The sequence below is a fragment of the Trichomycterus rosablanca genome, chromosome 1 (genome assembly GCF_030014385.1).
Source record: "Trichomycterus rosablanca isolate fTriRos1 chromosome 1, fTriRos1.hap1, whole genome shotgun sequence".
In the NCBI taxonomy this organism is placed as follows: Eukaryota; Metazoa; Chordata; class Actinopteri; order Siluriformes; family Trichomycteridae; genus Trichomycterus; species Trichomycterus rosablanca.
In genome coordinates this window covers 18,755,385-18,765,225 of record NC_085988.1, presented here as the reverse complement: position 1 = coordinate 18,765,225, position 9,841 = coordinate 18,755,385, and positions in this window count along the sequence as shown.

Sequence of the window (9,841 nt, the reverse complement as noted above, 5' to 3'; positions counted from 1 at the left end):
AAGCTTCCGTTTTAAAAACGATTAGTAAAGACTGACAGTCACACTAATGAACTTTTTTAATGGACTAATTTTAGATAGACCTCAATAGACTACTAACATATCTTATTTTTAATTTTATTTAGAGTAAATAATGTAATTGATAGACGGTGACAATGCAATGATGCGACTTTTAGTTTAGTTAACTAATATATATATATATGGATCAATAAGCCACTATTTAACTGTTTAGTACTATATTTAAAATGTATTTTTAATTGTCAAAAAGTCAAATGAACAGAAACACTGTGATCTACTAATAACTGCAGATATTAGCAATAATATTTTATTAACTTATTTTCTATCAATATAATACAGTTGCACTCAAATTTTTATATCTTATTTGTGCATTTTTCCTTTATTCTCCTAATCTAGTCACATTCAATTACTCAGTTGTATCTTCTCTACTTCTGCAGACCCCTACCCTGACCGAGGAGGGCTGTACCAAACACATGCCTCCTCCGACACGTACTGTAGCGAACCGCTTCTTTTCACTTTGTCTGAGATGCGTTTACTCACAGAGTAAGGCAAGGCAAGGCAAGGCAAGTTTATTTGTATAGCACCTTTCATACACAGTGGCAATTCAAAGTGCTTTACATAAGGAAAAATTAAAAATTAAAAGCATTAAAACATTCCTGAGATCTAGAACCTCAGAAAGACTTCTTGCAAACATTTAGTTACATTTAAAAACATGAAATGCAAACAAGAGAGATAAAGATTAAGAACTTGAAAAATTAAAAGAAAATATTGTAAAATATACCCTACAATTTGGTAAATACGAAATTAAAACAAGAGAAATAAGCAAATAAAACATAAAAACTAAAAGAAAATATAGTAAAATATACCTTACAGTTTAGAGATTATGGAATTAAAACAAGACTAAAAGAAATATGGTAAAATGAGGATGATAGTAAAAATATCGAGCTCAATCATAGTATCGAGCTCAATCATAGAAGTATCACATACTGCTTTTCCATCATTCAATATCTCTGTGCAGGCGCACCTATGACCAGCCAGCAGAGGCTGCAGTTGCAGCAGTAAGAAGGAATCCTGACAGACAATTTCGATCATAACCTGGTTGCTAACACAGCTGAGATTCTAACTCCAGGCTCAGCAGTGGTGGGCTAGCACATTACACCAACCAGGTATAACATTATGACCACTGACGGGTGAAGTGAATAACACTGATTATCTCTTCATCACGGCACCTGTTAGTGGGTGGGATATATTAGGCAACAAGTGAACATTTTATCCTCAAAGTTGATGTTAGAAGCAGGAAAAATGGACAAGCGTGAGGATTTGAGTGAGTTTGACAAGGACCAAATTGTGATGGCTAGATGACTGGGTCAGAGCATCTCCAAAACTGCAGCTCTTGTGGGGTGTTCCCGGTCTGCAGTGGTCAGTATCTATCAAAAGTGGTCCAAGGAGGGAACAGTGGTAAACCGGTGACAGGGTCATGGGCGGCCAAGGCTTTGATGCACGTGGGGAGCGATGGCTGGCCCGTGTGGTCCGATCCAACAGACGAGCTACTGTAGCTCAGATTGCTGAAGAGGTTAATGCTGGTTCTGATAGAAAGGTGTCAGGATACACAGTGCATCACAGTTGCAGGGCTGTTTTGGCAGCAAAAGGGGAACCAACACAATGTTAGGAAGGTGGTCATAATGTTTTGCCAGATCGGTGTATGTGCAGTAGCCAACCGCTTCTTTTCACCTTGCCTTAGATTAGGTTTACTCAGAGAGCAGTATCACATACCAGAGGCTGCAGTTGCAGCAGTAAGAAGGAATCCTGACAGACGAAGGCGATCATAACCTAGTTGCTAACACAGCTGAGATTCTAACTCCAGGCTCAGCAGTGGTAGGCTAGCGCAGTGGTCCCCAACCACCAGGCTGAGCACCGGTACCAGTCTGGGGGTCATTTGTTATTGGGCCGCACAGAAAGAATAAATAATTAGAGATCGTTACAAGAGCAATTACATTTCCAATACTCTTCTGGTGTTATTGTCCCCAATCACCACTAGGTGGAAGCAGCATCATTGCAGATACACACTGACGTTCTATTCTATAAATTCTTCTATTTTAAAACCCCCCCTGGCTCGTGAAATTATATCTTATGTAACCGGTCCGTGGTGCAAAAAAAGATTGGAGACCTATGGGCTAGCGCACTGGATCACTGTACTACCCAAGTGCCCCAGAAAGACTGCAAAGCTTAAAACATCATTCAACCGTTCAACTGCATTAATAGCTTCATCCTGATCTGGGTCTCAGTGGGTTTGGCACTATTCAGAAACACTGTACAGTAGTCAGAAATGCAAGCTAAACTGGTTGCCGGTTCAGGACAGGGCTACACACACCTAAACACCTCAAGGTGATTTAGAGCAGTCAGTTCACCACCTTATCCATGTTTGTGCAACCAAATTTCACCAGACTTGCTGCAGACATGCTACCACACATGCTGTTCCACTCTGCTAAAACAAAACGAGAAATTAACAGACTAAACAATAAATAATACTGAGCTGCGCATCCCAAAATGGAAAATGTAGCCAATCGTAATATGTACACTTTATTTAGTTGATCTGTATAAAATTAGGTACTTGTCAGCTGGCTTTATGTGTTGTCTATATTTAATAAGTAAAAACATGTAAAACACTCAATATCAAAAACAGCCAGAGTGGCAATTAATAAACATCGATAAATGCACTCAATGGGTGTGTTCGAAAACGTAGTGAGCTTTCTACATAGACAGCATTTAACGTCATCCTATGTGCGCTCCCGAGAAGGAGGCTGTTCAAAATCATAGATGCCTTAATATGCTCACTAGTAAGGTATCTTAAAAATTTCAATGGTATTTTGCCTGAGTAACGAGTGAGAATCCGATGCTGCCTTAGTGGTGAAGGCAATCACAGCATTCAGTGCGGCACAACTTTTCTCACAGAAAAATAAAAACCATGGCAGACGGTGCAGCGAAACAAACAGAGTTCTTTTCAAACGTAAATAAATTATTATTGATTTTTAATTTGTATAAACATGCACAAGTGTCATTTATTTGTAAATTCGGGCTTGTCAGCGAATGTAACCGTTTTTGGTACACGGGGGGAAATGTTATTTGACATGCTAGCACGTTGTGCCACCCCATCCCATTGGTTTGAATGGCATGAGGCTAACTGTGTGAATAACCTGCTTTATAAGTCAATGACTTATTAGAATCCTCTCTACTGAGGCAGCTGTCTATGTAGGCAGTAAGACAGCAAGGCAGCTCCCTAGGTTTTCGAACACACCCAAAAAATGAAACTATTAATGTTTATATTATAAGTGATTTTGATAGAAAACATGTTTTTTACTAACAGGTTTATTGTTATCAGGGTCGTGGAGGGTCGGGCACCACCTATGTGCACCTAGCACTAGACAGAAATGTAAACAATGTTGTTTTGCAACATCGCTACTCCATATGACCAGAAAACCAACAAAGGTAATCAGGTTTATACTGTATGTGCTGCATTTGTACCATAAATCACCATCAATGTTAGCAGAAATATGATTTTAAATTTGATATGAGGTCTATCATGTGATGTCAATTAGCACACAATCAAGTCCTGATCACACCAAAACAGCCTGGTACATTTATGTGGTTTTTTTTTAACCTACACTTATAAACCAGACTGTTTTGGTGCAGTCTGGAAACTGACATGGTGTTGAGTAGGGATGTAACGATACACTAAGGAGATCAATAAAGTCTTATCTTATCAGCTGTAGCCTAGTGGTTAAGGTACTGGACTAGTAATCACAAGATTGCCGGTTCAAGCCTCACCTCTGCCAGGTTGCCATTGTTGGGCCCTTGAGCAAGGCCCTTAACCCATAATTGCTTAGATTGTATACTGTCACAACTGTAAGTCACTTTGAATAAAAGTGTCTGCCGTAAATGTATCTTATCTTATCTTATCTCTACCCACGATGCGATGCAGTTCACAATACAAGGTTCACGATACGATTTTTTCCCGATTTTTTTAAACAAATTTAAATTGAAGACATATGACAAAGTTTCCTTTTATTATTTCTCTTTAAAAATAATAAAATAAAATACTGTATTTGTGCTTATCTTTTATTTATCTAAATAATGAATGCCCTTTTATTTCTGAGGTAGGTACAAACTATGCAAAACAATGCTGCACATTTCCCTTTTTGTGTAAAAAAAAAAACTGAAATGAAATTAATCCCACATTAAATAAATAAATAAATAAATAATACAAATAAAGAAAGTATCCTCACATAAATACATTTGGCTGGAAAATTCCGAACCTGGCAACCCTTGTAGTGACGTCAACCAGGCAAGGTGAATAGCGCCAGTGCCCTCTGCTGTTTAAAGTGAATATCGATTCATTATACGTGTAAACCGATTTGAATCGTTACACATGTGAATCAATTTTTAACTGTCTTGTGGTGCATCGTTACATCCCTAGTGTTGAGTGCAAATGCAACACAGGAGAAACACTTGTTGCTATGTGGTGCCTGTTGTGTTTGTGGTGTCATATTTTAGTAATGATATTTTTATTAACAATGAAATATTAATATAATTCAATACTGTTGAAAAGTTAAGTGTTTGATAATGTTGGAAAAATAGAATAACACTTTATAAACACAATAAGCACTTTCACCATTGATTTATTTGGGATTATTATTCTATAGCAATTGATTCCTGCAGTTGGTATTAAATTAATCACTACAAGTTGTTCATTTCATCATGTTTTCCTCATACATATGAATGCACACTTTTTGTGTACTGTGTCCAGACGGAAACTGACTGACTGTGTGAGTCATTAGATGTGTGTTGCAGGAATGTGTTACAATCTGTTACATTTTGAATAATTTCTATGAAAAACGGACCAGTTCATAAAGGGACCAGTACAAGGGTAATTAATCTCTGTTTCTATATCCAAAAATTATTGCACTTTGCTTTGTAAATCTTGTCATGAGAAATTTAGTAATAGTAGCCAGTCTGACCATCATATACTGTAATCCTTACAAGTATGTTTTAAATATTTGTAGACAAAGAATCCAGTTGCAGTTGTTTAAATAGTTTGACAAATGCTGGTGTATTCAAAGTCTCAGAAAACAACACCTGGAAAAACAGAAGACCGGATTTAAATTGTTGTTGTTTTTGTTGTATTTACATTCCTCTAGTTAGTAATGCTAGACACACCCCAAGTACCCTGCATTCTTTAAACGCAAACGTGCTGGACTTCCCTGCTAAATAGTTTATCCTGGGTTTAAAATGTAAACACATTGTTTTAATGTTTTAATAGTTCACCAGTTGCCTTTACTCAGTGCTTATTAAAGTCTCAATTAGAAAATGACATTCATAGATACATACACTGATCAGGCATAAATTTTTTTGCAGCCTAATATGCAACAACCTTTCTATCAGAACCAGCATTAACTTCTTCAGCAATTTGTGCTACAGTAGCTCGTCTGTTGCCAGCCTTCGCTCCCCACGTGCATCAATGAGTCTTGGCCGCCCATGACCCTGTCGCCGTTTTACCACTGTTCTTTCCTTGGACCGCTTTTGGATAAAGACTGACCACTGCAGACCGGGAACACTTTTCATTTTTCCTGCTTCTAACACATCTACTATGAGGATAAAATGTTCACTTGCTGCCTAATATATCCCACCCACTAACATGAAGAGATAAGACGAAGAGTGTTATTTACTTCACCTGTCAGTGGTCAGAATGTTATTCCTGGTTAGTGTACATACCTAATAAAAACTAATCCACAGATCACCCTCCATTTATTTTGAATTTATCTTGGATTTGGCTTGTAAACCACTTACTTATTCATGTTTAGCAGATAAAAGAGTTTACAAGAGTAAGATGTTAGTACAGTTGGAATGTTCTTTGCATTAATGATGAGTGAGTAAAAGTAAAAGTGTGTGCATTATTGTTAAATGCCTTAAATTCAAGTGTCCAGTCAAATAGAAGAAACAATTAATTATAGCAGGTGTGGCTGGCATGGCTCTGCTACTGTGTGGGTTGTAGGATGTTAGTCATGTAGCATGATGTTTGTGCCCCCTTTTGGCCTGAGATCATCCATCGTCTGACCACTTAGTCTCAGACAACCCACAAATGCTGATGGCAAGTCACTCCAATTCACTAATCAGTATTAATAACTAACAAACTGACTGAGACCCTGAACATTCCACTGTCCTATAATGATAATCTATGGCAGATGGAATGCCTTTATTTGTCATATATACATATACACATGTACATTAGAATGAAACTTTTTATTTGCATATTCCAGTTTTTTTGGAAGCTGGGGTCAGAGAGCTGAGTTAGTTTAGTGGCTTGGTTAAAGGCAGCACCATGCACCCAAGTGTGTAAGCATGGCAGAGCCAAGATTCAAACCTACAACCTTCCAGTTGGTAACCCACCACTCTACCCATTAGGCTACCACTGTCTGTTTGATGTCTAGCTTGTGCATCTAGCCGCATCTCCTCTCTCTATTCCAAACTTTAATGAGCCAGTAATACAGTTTTTGATGTCCACTCTGTCTCGCGCAGTGGGTATAGTGGGCCTTTTTAATCCTGAGCAACGTCCGAACCAGTATGGTATTGTTTCTTGGATGACTCATTTGTACTCTGTGGCATTAACCCAATCTCTTCTCAGCCCTGCAACTGATTCAGTATGTTTGTTTATTAGGATTTTAACGTCATGTTTTACACTTTGGTTACATTCATGACAGGAACGGTAGTTACTCATTACACAAGGTTCATCAGTTCACAAGTTTATATCAAACACAGTCATGGACAATTTTGGATCTCCAATTCACCTCACTTGCATGTCTTTGGGAAGAAACCAGAACACCCGGAGTAAACCCACGTGGACACGGGGAGAACATGCGAACTCCACACAGAAAGGACCAGGACGGGCCCCACCTGGGGATCGAACTCAGGACCTTCTTGCTGTGATGCGACAGTGCCTGATACATTAAGTAGGGGAGTCATGTAAGCCACATACAAGTATTTTTATCTGACTGCTTACTTCAGTTAAAGGCATTTAACATGAATGCACACAATTCACAAGCTGGAGGAGGACGTCTGATTTTAAAGACCTGAAAAGAAAAGAGTTGCTGAGAAAAGTAAGAAATGCAACGTTAAAGTAAAATGAAGCAGATAAACTGTGGTTTATTGACAGAATAAATGGCATGACAGCACACTGTAATAAACATCACGTTCACTCACAACTTCAGACAGACGACATCCTTAAAAATAAACACAGAAGCTGAGCCCAGTAAAACCACCGAATACTAACAATAGTACTGATTTTACATCATGTCTACATTTCTCTTAACCCTTGTGGCCTTAAAAATCCTTCAAAAATAGTGAGTTATAAAAAGGCACAGTAACAAACCTCCCACATCATTATAAGGCTCCAACACATTTCACGTCTGTTGTTTTGAAAAGGCACGCATTTTAGAGACTCAGAAAGAGCAAGGTCAGGTCAGAAACTGGAACAGCTTTTAAAATTAGTCAAATTAGAGTCACATTTCTGGAGGTTTACTTAATTTCCTACTTCATATACTGGTGTATACATACAGTGATCAGCCATAACATTAAAACCACCTCTTTGTTTCTACACTCACTGTCCATTTTATCAGCTCCACTTACCATATAGAAGCACTTTGTAGTTCTACAACTACTGACTGTAGTCCATCTGTTTCTCTGCACTGCAGTAACACTGACATGGTGGTGGTGTGTTAGTGTGTGTTGTGCTGGTATGAGTGAATCAGACACAGCAGTGCAGCTGGAATTCTTAAATACCGTGTCCACATACTGTCCACTCTATTAGACACTCCTACCTAGTTGGTCCACCTTGTAGATGTAAAGTCAGAGACGATCGCTCATCTATTGCTGCTGTTTGAGTTGGTCATCTTCCAGACCTTCATCAGTGGTCACAGGACGCTGCCCACGGGGCGCTGTTGGATGGATATATTTTTGGTTGGAGGACTATTCTCAGTCCAGCAGTGACAGTGAGGTGTTTAAAAACTCCATCAGCATTTCTGTGTCTTATCCACTCATACCAGCATAACACACACTAACACACCACCACCATGTCAGTGTCACTGCAGTGCTGAGAATGATCCACCACCCAAATAATACCTACTCTGTAGTGGTCCTGGGAGAACCATGGCCATTGAAGAACAGCATAAAAGGGGGCTAACAAAGCATGCAGAGAAACAGATGGACTACAGTCTGTAATTGCAGAACTACAAAGTGCTTCTATATGGTAAGTGGAGCTGATAAAATGGACAGCGAGTGTAGAAACAAGGAGGTGGTTTAATGTTATGGATGATCAGTGTACTAAAATATAACAAGCAAGACTAAAGCATTGTGTTTTAGATTTTTTATTCTTCTTCTGTGTGTGTAATTTACCTGCACTACAACAAGACTCAAAGGGTCTCTGGGTATTAAAACCAACACGATTACTTGAACATACAGTATTTGTAAAAATAGTGCATTTATTATGGCCAGCATGGTTGTCTTTAATCTTTTACACTAGGGGCCTAGATACATCTTCTCATTTAAAAAATATAGAGCATTTTTACCTAGTGTGTGATTTAACTACTTTGCCAAAAGAGAACAAGTCAAGAGCCACTAAAACACGTCTGTCATTAAAGATACAAATGACAAATGTGTTTGATCTGTAACAAGTCTGCCAAGAAAAGTGGTCAAAGACTCGATAGGGGTTGTTCTTAAAGCTTGTTGATTTCTTTTACAAGCAGTTAATCAAAATAAAAAAACACTAAGACATTTAAATACATGGTATGTGGGCTGTATTTTAAAAAAATAATTTAAATCCTATGACTGCCATGATACACAAGGCCTTTCCAAGTTTGACGTTGACTATTTTTCAAGATGTGGATGCATAATAAAATTGGGTGTACTCAAAAATATTTTAAAAGCTTAGTTAAAAAGAGAAAGAACAAAAAAAAAAACACCCACTTGCCCTATTCACATACACCCAAAGGGTGCCCACTACGCAAGTGGCAGTAAGGTTTTTTTTTTTTTTACTACAGACACATGCAGTTTAATACCAAGTGCAATTCAGAAAGCCATCGAGTTCCAGCCTTATTTTGTTGACTGCTGTGAAATAAAGTGTTAAACAATCGCCTACAAGCACCTGTTATTATCACAACTGATATTCAAATGCTCAAGGACAGCACTAAAGCATGTTGCTCATGTGATTTGAATAATTTACTTAATTTGGTCTTATAGTGGGGCAGCACGGTGGCTCAGTGGGTAGCACTGTCACCTCACAGCAAGAAGGTCCTGGGTTCGTTTCCCAGGTGGGGCGGTCCGGGTCCTTTCTGTGTGGAGTTTGCATGTTCTCCTTGTGTCTGCGTGGGTTTCTTCCGGGAGCTCCGGTTTCCTCCCACAGTCCAAAAACATGCAGTCAGGTGTGTGTCTGCCCTGCAATGGACTGGCGCCCTGTCCAGGGTGTTACTGTGTGCCTTGCGCCCATTGAAAAGCTGGGATAGGCTCCAGCACCCCCTAATTGTGACCCTAATTGGATAAGCGGTTATGAAAGTGAGTGAGTGGTCTTATAGTTTTGTAGTTATTGTAGTACAGTCTAGTGTTCATTTTTGTTTTAGGTAGTAGAGAAGATAAGATGTATGGCCAAAAGTATATGGACACATAATAATCATGTGTTTCAGCCATGCCAATTGCTAAAAAAAAGAAAGAAAGAAGAAAGAAAGAAAAATACATTAGTCATATGCGTCAGCTTTGTGGCAGCATTTCAGCATAAATGGGC